The sequence below is a fragment of the Emys orbicularis genome, chromosome 14 (assembly GCF_028017835.1).
Source record: "Emys orbicularis isolate rEmyOrb1 chromosome 14, rEmyOrb1.hap1, whole genome shotgun sequence".
Lineage (NCBI taxonomy): Eukaryota > Metazoa > Chordata > Testudines > Emydidae > Emys > Emys orbicularis.
The window spans coordinates 44,412,392-44,432,477 of record NC_088696.1 but is presented as its reverse complement, the minus strand read 5'-3'; positions in this window follow the sequence as shown (position 1 = coordinate 44,432,477).

Genomic DNA, 20,086 nt, shown 5'->3' with positions numbered 1-20,086 from the left:
GACTGGCCTGCCTCCCAAGGTCTGTGAAAGCAAGGGATCATTGTCCAGGATGGGTTGTAGATCACTGATGATGCGTTGGAGAGGTTTAAGCTGAGGACTGTAGGTGATGGCCAGTGGAGTTCTGTTGGTTTCTTTCTTGGGCTTGTCTTGTAGCAGGAGGCTTCTGGGTACACGTCTGGCTCTGTTGATTTGTTTCCTTATTTCCTCGTGCGGGTATCGTAGTTTTGAGAATGCTTGGTGAAGATCTTGTAGGTGTCGGTATCTGTCTGAGGGGTTGGAGCAAATGCGGTTGTATCTTAGCACTTGGCTGTAGACGATGGATCGTGTGGTGTGTCCGCGGTGTAAGCTGGAGGCATGAAGGTAGGCATAGCGGTCAGTGGGTTTTCGGTATAGGGTGGTGTTAACGTGACCATCACTTATTTGTACTGTGGTATCTAGGAAGTGGACCTCCCGTGTAGATTGGTCCAGGCTGAGGTTGATGGTGGGTGGAAGCTGTTGAAATCGTGGTGGAATTCTTCCAGAGTCTCCTTCCCATGGGTCCAGATGATGAAGATGCCGTCAATGTAGGGTAGGTAGAGATGGGGCGTGAGTGGACCAGAGCTGAGGAAGCATTGTTCCAGGTCAGCCATAAAAATGTTGGCATATTGTGGGGCCATGGTCTGGAGGTACATATTGTCACCAAATTTGAAATAATTGTGCGTGAGGATAAAGTCACAGAGCTCAGCAACAAGTTGTGCTGTGTCATCATCAGGGATGCTGTTCCTGACAGCTTGTATTCCATCTGTGTGTGGGATGTTTGTGTAGAGAGCCTCCACATCCATGGTGGCTAGGATGGTGTTTTCTGGGAGATCACCAATGCATTGTGGGGGGGGAGGGATAGCTCAGTGGTTTGAGCATTGGCCTGCTAAACCCAGGGTTGTGAGTTCAATCCTTGAGTGGGCCACTTAGGGATCTGGGGCAAAATCAAAATTGGTCCTGCTAGTGAAGGCAGGGGGCTGGACTCGATGACCTTTCAAGGTCCCTTCCAGTTCTAGGAGATGGGATATCTCCATTAAATTAAAATTAAAAATAAATTAAATAAATTTAATTTAAAAGTTAAAAAGTTAATAGGTACAGTGACTAAAGTGAAATCCCTGCAAGTTGCGTGGGCCCTTTTTAAAGACACCATAATAGAGGCTCAACTTCAATGTATACCCCAAATTAAGAAAAACAGTAAAAGAACTAAAAAAGAGCCACCGTGGCTTAACAACCATGTAAAAGAAGCAGTGAGAGATAAAAAGACTTCCTTTAAAAAGTGGAAGTCAAATCCTAGTGAGGCAAATAGAAAGGAGCACAAACACTGCCAACTTAAGTGCAAGAGTGTAATAAGAAAAGCCAAAGAGGAGTTTGAAGAACGGCTAGCCAAAAACTCCAAAGGTGGTAATAAAATGTTTTTTAAGTACATCAGAAGCAGGAAGCCTGCTAAACAACCAGTGGGGCCCCTTGACGATGAAAATACAAAAGGAGCGCTTAAAGATGATAAAGTCATTGCGGAGAAACTAAATGGATTCTTTGCTTCAGTCTTCACGGCTGAGGATGTTAGGGAGATTCCCAAACCTGAGCTGGCTTTTGTAGGTGACAAATCTGAGGAACTGTCACCGATTGAAGTATCACTAGAGGAGGTTTTGGAATTAATTGATAAACTCAACATTAACAAGTCACCGGGACCAGATGGCATTCACCCAAGAGTTCTGAAAGAACTCAAATGTGAAGTTGCGGAACTATTAACTAAGGTTTGTAACCTGTCCTTTAAATCGGCTTCGGTACCCAATGACTGGAAGTTAGCTAATGTAACGCCAATATTTAAAAAGGGCTCTAGGGGTGATCCCGGCAATTACAGACCGGTAAGTCTAACGTCGGTACCGGGCAAATTAGTTGAAACAATAGTAAAGAACAAAATTGTCAGACACATAGAAAAACATAAACTCTTGAGCAATAGTCAACATGGTTTCTGTAAAGGGAAATCGTGTCTTACTAATCTATTAGAGTTCTTTGAAGGGGTCAACAAACATGTGGACAAGGGGGATCCGGTGGACATAGTGTACTTAGATTTCCAGAAAGCCTTTGACAAGGTCCCTCACCAAAGGCTCTTACGTAAATTAAGCTGTCATGGGATAAAAGGGAAGGTCCTTTCATGGATTGAGAACTGGTTAAAGGACAGGGAACAAAGGGTAGGAATTAATGGTAAATTCTCAGAATGGAGAGGGGTAACTAGTGGTGTTCCCCAAGGGTCAGTCCTAGGACCAATCCTATTCAATTTATTCATAAATTATCTGGAGAAAGGGGTAAACAGTGAGGTGGCAAAGTTTGCAGATGATACTAAACTACTCAAGATAGTTAAGACCAAAGCAGATTGTGAAGAACTTCAAAAAGATCTCACAAAACTAAGTGATTGGGCAGCAAAATGGCAAATGAAATTTAATGTGGATAAATGTAAAGTAATGCACATTGGAAAAAATAACCCCAACTATACATACAACATGATGGGGGCTAATTTAGCTACAACGAGTCAGGAAAAAGATCTTGGCGTCATCGTGGATAGTTCTCTAAAGATGTCCACGCAGTGTGCAGAGGCGGTCAAAAAAGCAAACAGGATGTTAGGAATCATTAAAAAGGGGATAGAGAATAAGACTGAGAATATATCATTGCCCTTATATAAATCCATGGTACGCCCACATCTCGAAAACTGTGTACAGATGTGGTCTCCTCACCTCAAAAAAGATATTCTAGCACTAGAAAAGGTTCAGAAAAGAGCAACTAAAATGATTAAGGGTTTAGAGAGGGTCCCATATGAGGAAAGATTAAAGAGGCTAGGACTCTTCAGTTTGGAAAAGAGAAGACTAAGGGGGGACATGATAGAGGTATATAAAATCATGAGTGATGTTGAGAAAGTGGATAAGGAAAAGTTATTTACTTATTCCCATAATACAAGAACTAGGGGTCACCAAATGAAATTAATAGGCAGCAGGTTTAAAACAAATAAAAGGAAGTTCTTCTTCACGCAGCGCACAGTCAACTTGTGGAACTCCTTACCTGAGGAGGTTGTGAAGGCTAGGACTATAACAATGTTTAAAAGGGGACTGGATAAATTCATGGTGGCTAAGTCCATAAATGGCTATTAGCCAGGATGGGTAAGAATGGTGTCCCTAGCCTCTGTTTGTCAGAGGATGGAGATGGATGGCAGGAGAGAGATCACTTGATCATTGCCTGTTAGGTTCACTCCCTCTGGGGCACCTGGCATTGGCCACTGTCGGTAGACAGATACTGGGCTAGATGGACCTTTGGTCTGACCCGGTACGGCCTTTCTTATGTTCTTATGTTAAATTAAAAAATTGTAGTTTTCTCAGGAAATCAGTGGTGTCACGGAGATAGCTGGGAGTGCTGGTGGCATAGGGTCTGAGTAGAGAGTCCACATATCCGGATAGTCCTTCAGTGAGTGCCAATTCCAGAGATGATGGGGTGTCCAGGATTTCCAGGTTTGTGGATCTTGGGTAGTAGATAGAATAACCCCGGTCGGGGCTCTAAGGGTGTGTTGATTTCTTCCTATGTTAGTGTAGGGAGTGTCCTGAGTAGATGGTGCAGTTTCTTAGTATATTCCTCAGTGGGATCTGAGGAAAGTGGCCTGTAGAATTTGGTATTGGAGAGTTGTCTGGCAGCCTCCTTGTGGTAGTCAGACCTGTTCATGATGACAACAGCACCTCCTTTATCAGCCTCTTTGATGATAATGTCAGGGTGGTTTCTGAGGCTGTGGATGGCATTGCGTTCTGCACGACTGAGGTTATGAGGCAAGCCATGTTGTTTTTCCACAATTTCTGCCTGTGCACGTCGGCGGAAGCATTCTATGTATAGGTCCAGACTCTCATTTCGACCCTTGGGAGGAGTCCACGTGGAGTTCTTCTTCTTGTGTTGTTGGTGGGAGGGTATCCGTGTACCAGTGCACGGTTCAGTGTTATCTTGAAAGTATTCTTTGAGTCGGAGACGGCGAAAGTAGACTTCCAGATCACCGCAGAACTGTATCATGTTTGTGGGGGTGGTGGGGCAAAAAGAGAGCCCCGAGATAGGACAGACTCTTCTGCTGGGTTAAGTGTGTAGCTGGATAAATTGACGATATTGCTGGGTGAGTTAGGGGTCCCACTGTTGTGGCCCCATGTGGCAGGTAGGATTTTAGACTGTGAAAGTAATGTCTGTGGTTATATCATAGCCATGTCATGTTGTAAAAATTAGATTATTTTTCTTTATCATAAGATTTTATAAAGTTATTTAATTAAATTCATTTCTTTAGTTTCTTTTGGATTTGAATGTGGGGAGGTTGACCCTGTGCGATCCTTGCTGAAAATCCTTAGAGACTAGGGTTACCATCCATCCGGGTTTCCCCGGACATGTCCGGCTTTTTTAGCTTTAAATGGCTGTCCGGGGGGGATTTCTAATAAGGTAGAAATGTCCGGGATTTCCCCCTTCCCCTCATGCAGAGTGCGGTGTGGCTGATTGGACGGCTGGGCCTGATTGAAAGCCGCTCGCAGCCACTGGGGCCTCTAGCAGCCAGAGTCCCTCCCCCTCCCCCGCTCCCTCCTCCCCCGCAGAGCAGCACCTTATTTGTTTGGCTGCACGTGGAGCCCGCAGCTCTCCCTCGGCCTGGTGGGGGGGCAGGCAAAGGACAGGGAACGGGGGGGTTAGATTGGTCGGGGGTTCTGGGGGGGCTGTCAGGAGAAGGGGGTGTAGAGAGCGGTTGGGGCAGGCAAGGGACAGGGAACGGGGGGGTTAGATTGGTCGGGGGTTCTGGGGGGGCTGTCAGGAGAAGGGGGTGTAGAGAGCGGTTGGGGCAGGCAAGGGACAGGGAACGGGGGGGTTAGATTGGTCGGGTTCTGGGCGGGGCTGTCAGGAGAAGGGGGTGTAGAGAGCGGTTGGGGCAAGCAAGGGACAGGGAACGGGGGGGTTAGATTCATAGAATCATAGAATCATAGAATATCAGGGTTGGAAGGGACCTCAGGAGATCATCTAGTCCAACCCCCTGCTCAAAGCAGGACCAATCCCCAGACAGATTTTTTTTATCCCAGTTCCCTAAATGGCCCCCTCAAGGATTGAACTTGGTCGGGTTCTGGGCGGGGCTGTCAGGAGAAGGGGGTGTAGAGAGCGGTTGGGGCAGGCAAGGGACAGGGAATGGGGGGGTTAGATTGGTCGGGGGCTCTGGGGGGGGCTGTCAGTAGAAGGGGGTGTAGAGAGCAGTTGGGGCAGGCAGGGGACAGGGAACGGGGGGTTAGATTGGTCGGGGGCTCTGGGGGGGGCTGTCGGGAGAAGGGGGTGTAGAGAGCGGTTAGGGCAGGCAAGGGACAGGGAACGGGGGGGTTAGATTGGTCGGGGGCTCTGGGGGGGGCTGTCGGGAGAAGGGGGTGTAGAGAGCGGTTGGGGCAGTCAGGGGACAGGGAGCAGGGAGACTTAGATAGGGGGTGGGGTCCTGGGGGCAGTTAGGGTGGGGGGGGACAGGTAGGGGGATTCTGAGGGGGGCAGGGAGGGGGCGGGGCTAGGGCGGCACCCCGTGTCCTCTTTTTTGATTGTTGAAATATGGTAACCCTATTAGAGACTGAACTCTGGGTCTCCAGCTACTTTCTGTGGGAGTTGGGGTTTTTGTAGGCACTGGAGAAGGGTAATGAAGTGAACTCTAGCCCACCCAAAGGTTACAAATTGCTCACCCTCAGGGAGTGTGACCCCAGCAACAGGGAACCTATGGGAGCAGACCCAAAACTACACACCCAATTCCAGAAGCTTCTGGATTTGGAGTGCTTAATCTGCCTAGCAATAATGATGCTTGGGGGAAATGTTTTCTATATGTAAATAAAGGAAATGCTCCTGACTGGAAAAAAAATAATAATGACCCAGACACAGCTCACTCCTACCTCCCCCCAGTGGGTCTCTTAAAGAGATATCTCCCTATTAGGCACATGGGTTACACACGCAAGGTTTCAGAGCGCACTTACAAACCAAGTGAGTGTCGCTGCTGTGCCGCAGTCCACAGCATCCCTAACCCCTGTGCTGGGCGTGAGCGAAACATCCCCTAGGCTGGGGACCTGGTCTGGCACGTTTCTTAGCTCAGCGGAGTGACTTGCTTTTTTTAAACGCACAGGTTTCAGAGCTGTTTGCTCCGGGGGGATACTGGCTCAGGGCACACAGGCACACACACTTGGGGAGCAGCTCTGCTGCCATAATGACTCTCAAGTGCATGCTCCGCGGGTCCATGAGGCACACAGCTACTCCAGTTTGCATTCACACAGCTAGGTACCCATGTGCACTGCTACCCAGTGGGAAAATCAGCCCCTTCTGTTTCAGGCCCAGCATGCCTCTGCCAGTTCAGGAGTGTTTCATTTAGGTGCACAGGAATTACACCAGGTCAGAACCATAGACTCGTAGGCCTGGAAGGGACCTCGAGAGGTCGTCTAGTCCAGTCCCCTGCACTCCTGGCAGGACTGAATATTATCTAGACCATCCCTGACAGTGTTTGTCTAACCTGCTCTTAAAAAATCTCCAGTGATGGAGATTCCACAACCTCCCCAGGCAATTTCTGTCAGGGTGGTTAAGCACTGGAATAATGTCCAACCTAAACCGCCCTTGCTGCAATTTAAGCCCATTGCTTCTTGTCCTGCGCTCATGTAGGGAGCCGACCGAGCAGCAGCTCACAGGTGGTGCTCGCACGCCCTGAACACACCTGCGTCGGGAAGAGCTCAGGTCCCAGGGCGCTCCCCACACTTACTCTCCAGAGCGGCCGTGCAGCCCTGCTCCCTGAGCTGTTCTTCGTGAACGGAAATGGCACGCCTGGTGGCCACATTTTTCAAACGAGGCTTGGGTTTCAGGCAATTGTCTGAAAAGAAGAGGAGACACCGTCACAGAGAAGCAGCTGCCTCTAGTGGAGCTTGCTAGGTCACTCTGCTGCTGGCAACACGTGACTCTAGTCTACTCCGTGTACAGCCAGGGACCGAGCCGAGCCCAGCCCTGCTGCCTGTAGGGCCCAGCAGCTCCTCTACACACATGACTGGCACCCAGTAAATCAGGTTTCAGGTTCATTTACCTAACTTCACTTAACAGGAGTAGAAGTGGCCACACAGGGGCCTGCCCTACATCCAGCATTACTGCAACCAGTGCCAGCACCGTGCGTGGACAGGGCCTACAAGAAGGGGTTGCTGCTTTTTATGCCCGCCCAGCCCCAGCAGAGGGAGCTAGAGTCTATCGGGACTTGTGCAGCTCCAGAAGTGTTTGCCAGGGCCAGTCCGTTAGCCCTTTGCAGAGACACTGCTGGCCTGGGTATCACTAGGGCCCTGGACTCTCTGCTCCCAGGCTGCGGCTGATGGGCCAGCAGTCACCAAACCCATCATTCTCCTTATTAACTGAGCACCCGATGCCACACCAAACCCAGCAGCCCAGAGCAGCGCTGAACGCCCGTGTTTCTATGCTGACGCTGAGGCAAGATGCACCGGCTGGTGAAGCGTTTCTGGCTCAGGAGGCCAGAGTAGCACACTTTGGGGCCTGGTCTGCGCTTAAAATGTAGGTCACGAGAGCCACCTGGCTCAGGGCTGAGAACAATCTGCATGGGTGAGCGACACAGCTCTGCTGCCCTACTCCTAGGAGAGAGACAGCGGGGTTGATGAGCGACTGCTTCTGTCAACCTCACTACCATTGCTCGAGCTGTCTCTGCACTGGGGGTTACTGCTACAGGCCCCAGAGCATAGCCAGGGAAGGGGAAGCGGAAGCAGCAGCCTGGAGGCACTGTTAGAATGGCGGGGGGGGGGGCAGTGGGGGAGTTAAGGGCAGGAGCAGGGTGCAACCTTGTCCCTTTTTAGTTACGGGGCTCTGTCCTTGGCCGACCCGAGGCCTGGCACAGTGAGAGAACCAGACACAGTCCAGGGGACGAGGGTGCAGGGAAAGAGGAGTACTCAAGCCCACAGGCCATCCTGCCTCTTGGCAGGTCGATGGGAGAAGAGAACCGTGACCAGGAAGAATCTGGATCCAATTTGGTGGTGGTGCAACTCCCACGGACACGCCGAGGGAAGAATTTACAGGGGCCGTTATTGCTGGAAAGTCATTTGCCTGCTCAGCTGGAACAAGAACAGTGATTGTTACCTGCCTGCGGGAAGCACTGGCTGAAAGCAGAGCAGGACGGGCCACAGACCCACTGTGGGGCCCAGTCGCAAGTCAGCCAGGGACCAGCTGGAATGCCGGGTTGAGACAGGAACTCCCAGCACAGGCACCTCCCTCCTCACCAAACGCACCCAGCACTCACGCGCCTTTGGGCGTAGGCTTCCCCTCTGCTGGTGCAGACATGCTCCGCCCCGCTGTCAGCCACCCTGTGCCTCCCCCACACTGCATGTCCCAGCCCTGTGTCCCCCTCCCCCACTGGCTACTGGACACAGCTGGGTGGCCATGCGCTGACATCTCGGGTTGTGTTTACCGAGTGAGCGGGAGTGGAGCCAGAGGGAGCAGAGCTCTCCTGAGCCGGGCCTGCGGCAGGGCACCACCAAGGAGTCCTCAGCTCTGTGCCGCGGCCAGGATCTAGAACCCCAAGAGCTAGAACTCAGACACTAGAACCACGTACTTTTTAATTCACCCCACAGCTGTCCAAGGGCTTGCTCGGTCCCACACTGCCTCGGGCTCTGCTTAGGGCAGGCAGGACACAGGAAAATCCCAGGATGGTGCTACCTGCTCTGGCACCCCAGCCAGTTCCTACTCCCTGAACTTCTTGACTCGGGCCCTCAACGCATGCAGAATTACATTCTTCACTGAGCCCCCCAGACGTCTCTGCTTCACCGCCCCCACGCCCCGTACCTGCAGCGATTGCATCGACGCTGTCCCTGCTAGCTCCTGCGTTGCTGATTCTCCTTGGGGCAGGGGCAGGCGTGATCCTCCCGGTCCTGGGCAAGCTGCTGCTCCAGCTCTCTCGGACCTGCTGCTCCGTGGGGCTGCTCTGCTCTTGAAGGACAAAGGAGCGCCTGGGGGAAGAATGGAGTTCAGAACACTTGCCCTTGAGCTCGGCATTCAGCTGCTTCCCCAGGGCCTTCCAGGAGAGCCGCACGTCGCTGGGCCCGCGGCTGGGCTCGGCCGCAGCTCGGCCCGCTGTGTCGGCAGGGCCACTTCGCGCAGACGGGTCTGAATGGGAAAGCAAGGGAGAGACGTAAGTTGGCCCCACTCCTGGCTCAGTGGGTCAGCAGAGGGAGGCAGGCTCTGCTTTTCTTGCCCTGGCTGTACTGTTTGTCCCAGTAATACCAGCCTCACATCTTCAAAGCACTACCCCTCGCGACCCGTCGGAGGAATACACTCCTCCAGGAGGAGCCTGGGGGTGTGCCAGCTCCAGCCAGCCTGTACGAACCAGTGCGGGATTTTTCCTGAGGGGCTGGAGGGAGACGCAGCTATCTCGAGCCCTTGGAAAGCATAGCTCCCTTTCTAGCACCCAGTCACCATTGAAAGTCATTACAGCCCCTGGTCTGCCCAGTGTGACAGCAGCACACGCTCCACCCACGGGCTGCGCTTGCCAAGAGAAGGGCCCAGTCCTGCCCGCACACCCCCACTGCCCTCACTGGCGTCTCACGGGCCTGTTTTACACAGGACCTGTTCTTTAACTTCTCTTTCCTGGGAAGAGAGATTTCAATATTGTGGCCTCTAGTGCTAGTGACGGGTGAAATGGCCTTCCTGGGTTTCATCCACCATCAATACAGCCCAGTTGGTCTGTGAGGGGGATACGGAGGCAGAGAAGGCATCCCCACAGGGCAGACACCGACCCCCAGCCACAAGCTAAGTGCTCTGGCCTAGGGGCAATCAGCCGAGTGCCCCCAACAAATGTGGCTGGGCATGTCCTGTAGGGCTGGGCTGCGGTCCGCACACAACCCCACGGTGCATGGCTGGGGAGGAGCAATGGGGGGACCCTGTTTTCCAAAGGGTGGCTTTAGCCTCTCGTCCCCCAGCATGTGGGAGCTGGGGGTACAGCCCCAGATAGCTGTGTGTGACAGGAGCAAGCCTGGGCTTCCAGCCTGTCCTGGCAGAGCGGGTCACGTTGTCACCTGTCTGCGCCCGGCAGGGCAGGCTCCCCTCCACCCCCCATCTGGTGCTCCCAGTGGGACGGCTGGCACTGAGCGTGCTGCCCCTGCTCGGCCCACACAGCCCTCCCCTGGAGGTCCCCGTGCCTGTGCCCATGGCTGCTCCCACCCACCGCCAGAAGGCGCCCGCGAGGAGAGACCTACCTGTGGACATGGAGTGTGTGCGAGATTTCAAGACGAGGGGAGGGGAGCCCGCCGAGCTGTCCATGATGTCTCCTGGAAACACAAACATCCGCATTCAGGGAGCAGCACTGAAAGCTCAGCTCCCTCCTGCCTCCCCCCCCCCCCCCGGGATTTCCCCCCCCACGCGCACTTGTGGGGTTGAGCCCAAGGAAGGATCTGTGAAGCCGCTGGGCTGAAAGCAGCTGACGGCCCTGCTCTGACAGGGCCTCTAGAAATGGGCTCTGTGCTTAATGGCCCCCAGGGCCCCGTAGCCAGCTGGCTCTGTTTATAGGTAAGACGTGAGGGTCCCTTTGCTGTCATCCCTGCAGGCTCCCCGGGGATGTGAGTAGGGTTGCCAACCCTCCAGGTTTGGCCTTGAGTCTCCCGGAATCGGCATCGATCTCCCGGTGCCTATTGAAAGCAACCCGGGAGATTTTAATGGGATATTTTAAGAAAATGACATTGTCATGTTGGGGGGAAAAAATCTCCCAGAATAGCTTCAGTCAGAGTTGGCAACCCTAGATGTGAGCCAAGCCAGGCTCTTGCCTCTCACACATTGGTCCCAGTACTAAAGATCCTGCAGCGCCCCCCACTCCTCGTCCACACAACCCCCCCCCCACTCTCTCCCCCCCCCGGTTGTCAGTGGATTTGCAAAGAGGTAACTGCAGGGTAGCAAACAATTCTATTCTTGCTCCATGAAAGGAAATCGCCTCCAGCGCCCCCTCCCGTGGCTGGGCTGACACACGTAATCTTAGCACTTGGCTATATGAGAAGTTGGGATGCAGCAAGCTCTGGAATCACTAGACAGCCACTAGCTACTCCCCACTACAATGAGCTGACCGCCCCCCATCCCTCGCAGACACACCCTAGCTTGCTGCTCACTAACGTCCCTTGTAAACAAGCCCTTAGAGCAGGGGTTCTCAAACGGGGGGTTGGGGCCCCTTGGGGTCATGAGGTTATTACCTGGGGGGGGTCGCGAGCTGTCAACCTCCACCCCAAACCCCGCTTTGCCTCCAGCATTTATAATAGTGTTAAATATATAAAAAGTGTTTTTAAATTATAAGGGGGGTCGCACTCAGAGGCTTGCTTTGGGAAAGGGGTCACCAGTACAAAAGTTTGAGAGTCACTGCCTTAGACACAGCAGCTGGGACTGGGCCCTGGGGGAGCAGTTCTGGGCTGTAAGGAAGAGCTTTGAGAGTTTTCAAACACAGGCACTGCCAAAAGCAGAACTGCACCTTAAACCCTCCATGGACTGCGAACCTCTCCCTTCCAACCTTGCCCTATGTCTTAGCAAGAGTCAGGGGGCTGGCCCCCAATAACCCAGCTCCACAGCCACGCTGCCGCTAGGAGCGCTCAGGTGCCAGATCCCCTGGAGAGTCAGCCCGGGACCCTGAGCGCAGAGGGGATAACTGAGGAATGGGTTTACCTAGCTGCAGGGAAACATTGACCTTAAATACTGTGGGGGGGGGGGGGGGGAAACGCGGGACCTGGTTTTCAGAAGCACTGAGCAGCCCCGTGCTCGCTGGCTTTGGTTGGAACTGTGCGCTCAAGGGTGTGATGTGTGATCAGGCACCGGACCCACTACAGGGAGCGTGGAGCTGGCCCCCCGCTAGCGCCTCACAGCTCGGCTGAGGCCTGCACTGGGCCTTTACACGGGCATATACTACACAGTGCCTTTAAACTACTCCAGTTACACAGGCTAACCGCCCCCACGGGGGGACAGGCTGGTGTAAGGGGCCTTTTTGTTGGTTTAGTTTATGTCACTTGGAAGAGCCACACCAAACCCAAGCCTTCCGCTGGTGTAAGTGTGTCCACACGGGCCAGTCGACTGGTGCAGCGACAGCACAGCTCCATGTGACGACGTGGTCACACCTGGCTGCACGCTCTCCTAGCAGGTAGTTCAGACTCCTGCCATCAGGCCTTGGTGCAGAGCCAGGGATTTCCCCCGGCACGGCTGGAGTGCAGCGTATGACCCCTCCCGCCTCTGGCAGACGGGCTACTTTTCAATTCGCCTGTGTATTTTTATGTGGGATCTTGCCTCCTCCTGCACCAGAGGAGTTACCAGCTGCTCAGTTTGGGAATGTTGAGCTAGCAGGTGTGTGCTTCTTCCCCTGGGAATGCCATAGGGACTGGCACATTGGGATTGCCCCTCACGGACCCCAAGGCTGGGCACAAAGTTACAGACATGGCCGGGCACGGCTCTTCTCTGGCACTTTTCAGCATTTGCTTTCAAAGCGTGTTTACACTGGAGCTCAGTATCATTAGCTCCAGTTTGAAGTTGGGGAACTGAGGCTCGGGGGGGGGGGTGAACTGACTGCTCGGGGCCTGCTCCTGTTGCTGGGCAGGTCAAGAGGAGTTCTGCCCCTGGCTTTAGGGGAGCAGGCTCTGGCCCTTAGCTGGCAGCAGGCCTGCAGGAACTCACGCCCTTTCCAGCTGTTTGTAAATTCTGACCCCAGGACACAATTCGCCAGAGAGCTGGTCACTTTTCCAGCTGAGTGGGTCGAGGTGGAAAATGCCTTTTTGACCAACACAAAAGCGTTTGGAATCATTTAAAAAAAAAAAGGAGTTTTGAATCCAAATTTGTGTTGCCTGGGCCCAGAGTCTGCCACGCTGGCTCTGGCCAGTACTGGAGATGTCAGGACGTGGAACCCCTCCCCCGGAATGCCCCCGGCCTATTGCAGAGAAGGGGGAATTCCTGCCTGTCTCCAGCTGGAGAGCTGATCTGCCCGGCCCTACACAGGCCGACTCCAGCGAGGAGTAAGCCTAGACCTCTACAGGAATTGCCAGACCCCTAGAGGATTGGTAGAGGAATCACCTATGGACCCAGCCTGCTTCTGTGCTGGGATTGGAGAGCACAGCGTCCCGCCAAAGCTGGCAGGAGTAGCACTTACAGAAGGGATCTCCCCCATTTCATCTCTGCTGCTCCGCTGTGCAGCTCCCCAGGGCGCTAGCGTCGGCAGCCACTGCTGTTTGAAGCACCATGTTGTCTTAGAGGAGGGCTACCCACCGCGGGGGTTACCACACCAGTGCCTATCCTAGCATTCCCGCTGCTGCTGCCGCCACTGCCCCCTCCAGCATAGCAGTGACTGGAGCAAGGGAGGCAACTTTAGGGACAACATCCCAGTGCAGACCAGGTCAGTGGGACATTCAGGAATGAATGATGGGGCTGGCCCTAGGATATTCAACTGGCCAAGACCTCGCAGGGAAAAGGGCTTGCAATTCCGGGCAAGGCAAATAACGGCAGCTCTTCCCCAGGGCGGGAAACGCTGCTTGCATATGTTTTTAATGGGTGGTTTTTGTGGCGTGCCTAGCATCAATCTGCACCAAGCCCTGCCAGAGACCTTCTGGGCCCTGACACCTGCTCTGAGCTCCTCCAGCCTGGCCTGAGACCCAGCTGCCCTGATAAAGACTGGCAAGAGATAGGATGCATCCAATGTCACTTACCATCTGAACCAGCTTTTTTGATCTCTCCTTCTTTACTCTGCAAAACAAACGGAAAGAAAACCCCATCACGGGCAGAACCTCCTGCTAAAACATCCCCTCCCGCACGAGGGCGCCTGGAACTGCTGATGCTGCTAACCGGAGGCTGAACTACAGGGAGGAAATGAAGACAGGGACAGCTGAGGCTGAACGGGAAGGAAATCCCCCATGACTGTAGCAGAGACTTCCTGGACACAACACCGGTTGGGACATTTCCAACTAAACTGGCCAAAGCATCAGCAAACCCGCCCTAGGAAACCATCCTGCCTGAGCCTGGGGATGCAACCCGGACGGGACCTGGGGGAACGTTCCCCAGCAGCTCATTTCCATGATCTTCACCTGAAATGTTGTAGGGACGGAAGAAGCCAAACCCTCCACCCAGCCACGGCCTCCCCCGACTCCACTCAGTCTGGGTGTAAGCATCTGGCCCAGCGGCCGAGCACGCAGGAGGACGCGACTTTACAGGGAGCCCTGCTGGGGAGCTAGCTACTGTTGTGGCCATTGGCTGTCTCACGCTTGCCCAGCAGGCTTCCCAGGATTCCCTGCTGGGAAGGGCCAGGCTCTGTGAAGAGCTTCCTCTCCGAGCCCCAACACGGCTAGGGAAGTCAGGAACATGGCCACACCCACTGACGGCAGCGGGCCGGGCTGGCAGTGCCGGGAGAGCTCACCCACTCTCCAGAAGAGTTCTGGGCACATGGCGAGAACTTGCCATTGATTAAGGCTGATGACAATCATCTCTCCTGCCACCCAGACTCCACTCTCCTTGAATACCTGTATATCTAGTGTCCCTCACAGAGTCACAGCGACCCTCGGGAAACCTTGTTCTCCTGGGACAGAGGCTTGGGATCTAGACCAAATGGAAGGCCAGGCCGTTTCAGTAGCGGGGGGGAGGGGAATTCTGACCTTCAACCACCCCCACTGCCAGGGCCCTTGGGTGCAGTGGGGGATTCCGTAACTTCCTCTCAGCACTGACATCTATGGACTGGAGCTCTAGGGCCACTAGGCGAGAGACAAATCAGCTGGACGCCCACTGTGCAAACCCTGGAATTACAGCAGCTCTAAGGAGGCCTCTGGGAGAGCCCAGAGATGATGCTGCCTCCATGGGCCCAGACCTCAGGCAAGCTCTGCCCCCCTGCAGCATGGACGGGTCACCGGCTCCCCCGGACACGCAGCAGGCTTGGAAAACGTAACTGACGGTTACAAAGCTAGCCTCTTCCAGCGAGGGACCAGGGCAAAGATCTCACACGTGCTTTCAAGGGCTGTTGCTGGGTGAGCAGCCCTGCTCCCAGTGCTGCCTGGGGGACAGGAGGAGATGGGGTCTGAAGGTACAGACCTGGCTCAGAGCTAGCAGGGCGGGTTATGGCCTGGGGCCAGCGCACGAATGTATGAGCACCGAGAGGGTAAATGAGCCATGGCTGGAACAGCAGCTCCCTGTCCTAGAGGCTGGCAGCTGTAAATGAAATAAAGCAACTGACGGGAGCAGGCTGCCTGGGCAGCTCTCACAGCAAGGGTGCCTCGGGGAACGTGCATTTGTGACAGGGCAACACGCCCTGAGCACCCATCAGAGGCCGGCCCGTGAGAGGGGCTGAGCACCCCCAGTGGTGGAAGGGGGTGCGGCGGAGCTGGTACAACTGGGCTATTCAGGAGAGTTGGCTGCATCACCTGGCGAGTGCTTACTCGAAAGTGACGTCAGAGAGGCGTGGAGAAGAGCACCAGAGGAGGATGGTGCTCAGCGCAAGGCACTGAGACGGGGGAAGTGCTACCATCAATGACACCTGTGGACAACACTACACTGGGATAGGGCCGAAATAGTGCGGAGGGATTGAGAGGGGTTAGAAACACAAGTAGGAAATAGAGGCCAGTCTGGGCTAGTGCAGTCCAACCCCCGGTGGGGGGACAGGCTGATGCACTGGCAGTGACTGTGGGCAGAGGCAGATTTGCAATGTGCTCAGGGTAACATCAAAGTGCAGGGGCATCGCCGCCCGGGAGCAGGGAGGCGACAGTCTGAAAGTACGGGACACCGGTGAGGCTGCTCTGAGAATACTGGCCTCAGTCGCACCACCAGGCAATCCCAAAGAGCTAAGCAGCCAGGAAAGGGGAGTGAGGGAGGAGGCAAGGTGAAGGATCAACCATCACTGTAAAGTCAGTGACCAGAGCTGTGAGTGGGAGGGCACGAGAGGCATTTCTACAGCGGGGACCCACTCATGTCAACGGGATTCTTTCCGCCGGCTCTGAATCAGGCCCCGCGACAGTAGAGGAGTTCGTGGGCTGGCTGAGGGGGCACTGCAGAGAGTGAAGGCATGAGATGGAGCAAAGGAAAAACAAACTGCGAAATGGTCTCTATGGGGAGAGGTGGAAATTCCATTGCTTGAGTCATCTAGAACTGGGCAGCGCAAAGCCCAGGAGAATGGACCGCAGGGAACAATTCTGCCCTGGGTGCTGGCATGGACTAGCCTTTCCCAGCGCTGGCTGCTAGGGTGTGTTCTCGTGGGACCATCCACTATATGGGCACTGGCCCTGCGGCAGCCCATGCTATATCATGAGGCCTTCAGCCCCAAGGGCAATACCAATGCTCCCAAAGAGGGAATTCCCTAGCGAAAACGCAGGGGCAGCTCTTGGGGAGGTACAGGTAACTCTACAGAAAGGCAGCTGATTTCCGCCGAAGCGCCTGCTTCCTGCTGATGCGCTTATGGGAATCAAGCATCCGGAAAGATCAGCCTTCGGGAACATTCAAGCAACCGATGCCAGGGCCTGCCTCCCCCTGGGCACACAGCAAAGGAGGGAAGAGTAGCCCCTGCTGCTCCCTGCCCCTCCAGCTCTGCAGCAGATCATCAGCTCATGAGAAGTCAGGGTTGCCCAACCTCCCCCCAGCCACAGGCCATGCTGCCAACGTGCCAGGAGGCTGAGGGCTGAACCTGCATGTGATTGAGGCAGTCGGCATGGCACCGGTGGCATTCATACATGATCTCAGCATGACCATGCTGTGCTGCCATATTAGAAAGGAGGCCAGCCATTGGAGGCAGTTAGCTAGCAGGACGACCTGCTGTTGCTCTAAGGACTCAGGAAAATCCTGGGCACATACAGGGGTTAGACAAAGACATGACACCACAGCAGACCGGTCTAGATGGGCTCCAGGCCAGAGATCTGACTAGTCACTTCTATTTGCTGGTCCTAGGCCGATCAAACGTGTGTTTCCTAAGCGTCATATGCAGAACAGCATTCACCATTCTACTCAGGGGTACCTGAGCACCTTCCAGTAGTGCATCGAGCAACATGACTATGAGCGGTCCCATGTTCGTTCACCCAGCCTGTGCCTGGGGCAGGTGCACCATGGAGGGTCTTGTTTCAGTAGGGCTATTTTGATGTTCTATGTTGCTCTGTGTGTATGCTGGCGAAGGCAAGGTTAAGAAACATGGCTGGCACTGGAGCAGAAGGTGGGGAGGTTTGTGATGACCCTTAGCTCCTGGGGGAGTTCCAGGACCAGGCCCGAGAAAGTTCTGCCTCCCGCACAGACGAGCTTCAGCCTTGTGGCAGAGAGTTCCACTGTGCCTGAGGAGCAGGGCTGTTGACTGTGACATCTTCATCCCACAATGTTAGCGGATACCCTGGGCATGGACCACTCGAAGATAAGGACTGAAACCGCAAATCGGATTCTTTTTCCTATGGGAAGCCAGTGCAGAGAGCAGGTCTGGTGTGAATCTGCCTCACTGAACCTGCACAAGATGCACTAATTCTTGCTGCTTGTGGGCGGTGTCAGGACATGCTGCTGACCTGCCCTTTACATGTATATTGGGGCAGCACCCGCGGGTCCCCAGTGGGCTCACCATGCTGGATGCTGCACAAGCACCCAGGGAGCCACCCTCTCTGCCCAAAGAGCACACCCCCATGACTCTGCAGCGAGCAGCCCCACTCCATCCCCTACAGGGCTGACCAACACGTACGTACGTGCTGGTAATGAGGAGCAGCAATGCAGATGCTTAATGAAGGTCTTCTCTCAATTCCAGAGGGAGGAAGGGAGAGCTGTTCCCACAATCCCCTGCCTTTCCCAGCAGCGTTTGAAATATTCATGGACGAGGTGGGGAAAAATGCATTAAGCCAACGCAATGCTGAGTCCCCATAGCTCCCCTGGCTCCGATGGCTTCCATTCACCTTTTGCTCTTGGCCCCTGTGGCCTTTCAAGGCAAGCCTGTAGGCTGGCACCCTCCTTGTCAATATCGGCACATGGCATTGCAGATTTTCACAGGGCAAAGTTGCGACACAGCCTCTTAATTTGTGCTCACAGATCATAGAGTCATCGAATCATAGAATATCAGGGTTGGAAGGGACCTCAGGAGGTCATCTAGTCCCACCCCCTGCTCAAAGCAGGACCAATCCCCATCTAACTCATCCCAGCCAGGACTTTGTCAAGCCGGGCCTTAAAAACCTCAAAGGAAGAACTTCCACCACCTCCCTAGGTAATCCATGCCCATAACAAACCACACACGTAAAAGGCAGCACTCAGCTATCCACCTGGACGCCTGCCATTAGCAGCTGCGAAACACAATTATTTGTGCTTGCAAAATGAGAGGATATTGCTGAAAATCAGGGCAGCTGCATTACAACAAAGCAAGATTCTGGAGTCCTAGTAGATTCTCAAACTGCCCCTCGATTCTCTAAATAAAGAGCTCACAGGAATTCTCCTCTAACAAGCCCTGCTTCAAGCCACATATCCCCTCACTCACCTGGAGCCGCTAGCCATGTATGTTAAACACAGGCGTGACCCCCAGGCCCCTCAGTGGCAAAGGGCACACCATAGCATGACACATCAGGCCTGACTCACTCATTGCCCAGCACACTGTCGTCATCAACTGTACCTAAAAGGTGGCATGTAAAGTCTCATACACAGACTGGTGACACGCTGGTCCTGATAATCACTGCGCAATGTATGGACAGGCTGCGTACAAAGAGTTAGAGATGCAGGCTGGGAATATGTTCAGAAAGCCCAACTCGCCCTAGACAAAAGGAAGGGGGATTTACTTGTCTGACCAGCTTGATCACAGAGAACAATGAAAGGTACATTCACATAGAAGGTAAACAAAGCGAGCAAGTGCGGGAGAGGACTGCTTAATGATCATGACAGGGGCTGGAGTCTGCACCCCAAGAAGCCGTCCTGGCTCTTGAAACAGAGACAATGGGGTAATAGGAGCCGGGGCAAAGGGACGTTCAAGTCATTCATCGCCTGAGGGAACAAAGAAACCAGTCCTTGGAGTCTGTGAGGGCTGGGTCCTGGCTGGAAAAGCCCGTCACACTGGAGAATGCTGACAACTTGGGGTAAGGAAGAAACAATGTTAGGCAAAGCTACATCTTACTGAATTCAGTTTTAGACCCTAGAAAGCATGTTGTTCTGTTTTGTTTGTAACCCTTTCGTACCAGAAATCACTTCCTTCTAGGGTCTCTGTTAACACACGTATTCGTTTGATTACACGCCATCTCCAGGCTGAGCATGTAACTCCAGCTGAGCTACCAAGCTGGTGTGTGCACTGGCTCTTTGGAGGCAGCGAGCTTGGGATTAGCTCTGTGAGTGTGTAACAAAGCAGGGAGTTTTCTTGTTTCCAATGGTTTGCATGCAGAGGGCGTGGGACTCCGTTTCCCTGGGTGTTACTGGTTTAACCAGGTGGTGGGAGAGGGTGTTTGTTGTTACAGAGGGCCAGCAAACGGCCTGGAGAATGGATACCCCAGCGACTGGTGACTGGGAGGTCCCACTTGGGAGTCACAGCTGGTTCTGGCCAGTGGGAGGACAATGGGCTGTGGAGGGAGGACCCCGGTGACCTGACCAGCCGGTTCCAGCCAGAGGGAAAACAAAGGGCGGATGAGAGGAGAGGCTAAGAGGAGAGGAGACCCAGACAGCCTGTTTACCTGGGACAGAAGACAAAGGACAGAGGCAGGACTTGGGGGATGGTGATATCAGATGCCCAGCTGGGAGGCAGGGGTTCTGGGCTGGGAGCAGAGAGCAGCCAGAGTCCCCCTGGAGGCTGGAGAGACCTAGATGTGCTGTGCTGAGGGAGGCCAGGCCTGAAGGCCCAGAGAGTTTCCTGTGCTGGGCTCAGATGCTCAATAAACCCTCCTGTTTTACACTGGCTGAGAGTCACTCCAGTCTCGGGATGGGGGTTGCATTATTCCCTCTGGGTGTGGAGGCCCCGGGGGCCCACGGCGAGAGACAGGCGTGCTGAAGGCTCAGAGAGGTGGGGCTCCAGGAGGTGGAGGGGCCTACGGCTTAACCCCCGAGAGAGAGTGGACCCCCGAGAAGGGCTGTCGCACTGAAGGGGGTTCCTCCCAGGGACTGTACGGAGCCG